Genomic DNA, 2,699 nt, shown 5'->3' on the forward strand with positions numbered 1-2,699 from the left:
CCTGGGACGGCTTCTCCTCTTCCGACGAGGAGGAGGAAGCGGAGGATGACTCCTCCTCCGACGAGTACCCGCCGGTGAAGCGTTTCCGCGCCGGGTCGGAGGACGACGACGACGACGACGAGGAGGAGTACGGAGCGCCTGCCGACAGCTTCGGCAGCATCGACGAGGACTTCGCCGGCAGCAGCGCCAAAGACAGCTACGATGGCGACGACGAGGGCAGCGACGGCCCCTAGATTAGGCACTACTAGAATAGGACTAGTAGTAGTAGTGCATTAGGCAGCAAATCCTCCTTTTGTGAGCAATCGGCTCTTCTTGTAAAAATCCCCTTTTAATCAATGAAGAAGGATTCCATGTTTGATCTTTCCGATTATCAAAATAGATCAATGCTCAAAGAGCCGATGGCAACGCATCGGTCTTTACCAAAAACGCCAGCAAGGCCAGCCCCCAAATTCAAACGGTGACCTGATGCCAGCTTGTGACAGTTGTGCCTCTAGAGTCGATGGCTGCGCATCGGCTTTTTAGTTCTAGAGTCGATGTCAGTGCATCGGCTGTGCTTTGCATATTCTAAAAAAAAATTTACTGGCCGATTTCATGCATCGGCCCCCATATTTCACTGTCCGTCATCCCACATACTCGGGAAATATTTCTTGAGATGCTGACCATTGACAGCCACTGGGAATTTTACCCCGCTCAGCTCCTCGAGCATGTATGCGTTACCCTTTAAAACTTGGTCGACCTCGTACGGCCCATGCCAATTTGGAGACCATTTACCATACACTTTATCCTTAGTCCCCAATGGCAATACAGCTTCCCATACCAGATCACCAACGTGGAACTGCTTTGGTCTCACCTTCTTATTATATGCGCGAGCTACCTTGGCTTTGTTCTCTTTAATTTTCTCAAGCGACCAAAGTCTAAGTTCCGTTAGATCCTCAATGCTATCACTCATCAGGGCTGCATATTCTTCAGTTGTTAAGTCATTCTGAAACGTAACACGTCTCGACCCAGCCGTGATTTCCCGGGGCAACACGGCTTCTTGTCCATAGACCAGATGGTATGGCGAGGTTTTTATCGCTCCATGACATGACATACGATAAGCCCACAAAGTCTCTGACAATACCTCGTGCCAACGTCTAGGGTGCTCGTCGACTTTCCTCTTAATTAGCTTGATAAGGCTCTGGTTGGACGCTTCAGCTTGCCCATTTGCTTGAGCATAGTATGGGGACGATCGGATCAACTTAATTCCCATGTCCTCGCAGAACTCTCTAAACTCGCGAGAAACGAAAATCGAACCTCCATCGGTCGTGATAGTCTGGGGAATCCCAAATTTGTGAATGACATGTGGCGTGTAGTTGACGTGGGAGTTAGAAATCTTTGTGGTGTAGCTTTTCTTCAGTTCCCCGGTAACGGCGCCAGAAAATATGCTTGATACGCGTACAGCACGCGTCCGTTGGGAACCCCAAGAGGAAGGTGTGATGCGTACAGCGGCAAGTTTTCCCTCAGAAAGAAACCAATGTTTATCGAACCAGGAGGAGCCAAGAAGCACGTTGAAGGTTGATGGCGGCGGGATGTAGTGCGGCGCAACACCAGAGATTCCGGCGCCAACGTGGAACCTGCACAACACAACCAAAGTACTTTGCCCCAACGAAACAGGTGAGGTTGTCAATCTCACCGGCTTGCTGTAACAAAGGATTAGATGTATAGTGTGGATGATGATTGTTTGCGAGAAAACAGTAGAACAAGTATTGCGAGTAGATTGTATTCAATGTAAAAGAATGGACCGGGGTCCACAGTTCACTAGAGGTGTCTCTCCCATAAGATAAATAGCATGTTGGGTGAACAAATTACAGTCGGGCAATTGACAAATAGAGAGGGCATGACAATGCACATACATGATATAATGAGTATTGTGAGATTTAATTGGGCATTACGACAAAGTACATAGACCGCTATCCAAGCATGCATCTATGCCTAAAAAGTCCACCTTCGGGTTATCATCCGAACCCCTTCCGAGTATTAAGTTGCAAACAACAGACAATTGCATTAAGTATGGTGCGTAATGTAATCAATAACTACATCCTCGGACATAGCATCAATGTTTTATCCCTAATGGCAACAGCACATCCACAACCTTAGAACTTTCTGTCACTATCCCAGATTTAATGGAGGCATGAACCCACTATCGAGCATAAATACTCCCTCTTGGAGTTAAGAGCAAAAACTTGGCCAGAGCCTCTACTAATAACGGAGAGCATGCAAGATCATAAACAACACATAGGTAATAGATTGATAATCAACATAACATAGTATTCTCTATCCATCGGATCCCGACAAACACAACATATAGAATTACGAGATAGATGATCTTGATCATGTTAGGCAGCTCACAAGATCCGACAATGAAGCACATGAGGAGAAGACAACCATCTAGCTACTGCTATGGACCCATAGTCCAGGGGTGAACTACTCACTCATCACTCCGGAGGCGACCATGGCGGTGAAGAGTCCTCCGGGAGATGATTCCCCTCTCCGGCAGGGTGCCGGAGGCGATCTCCTGAATCCCCCGAGATGGGATTGGCGGCGGCGGCGCCTCAGTAAGGTTTTCCGTATCGTGGCTCTCGGTACTGGGGGTTTCGCGACGAAGGTTTTAAGTAGGCGGAAGGGCAACGCGGGGGGCCACACGAGGGCCCCACACACCA

Source organism: Lolium rigidum, chromosome 3, assembly GCF_022539505.1.
Source record: "Lolium rigidum isolate FL_2022 chromosome 3, APGP_CSIRO_Lrig_0.1, whole genome shotgun sequence".
Classification (NCBI taxonomy): Eukaryota; Viridiplantae; Streptophyta; class Magnoliopsida; order Poales; family Poaceae; genus Lolium; species Lolium rigidum.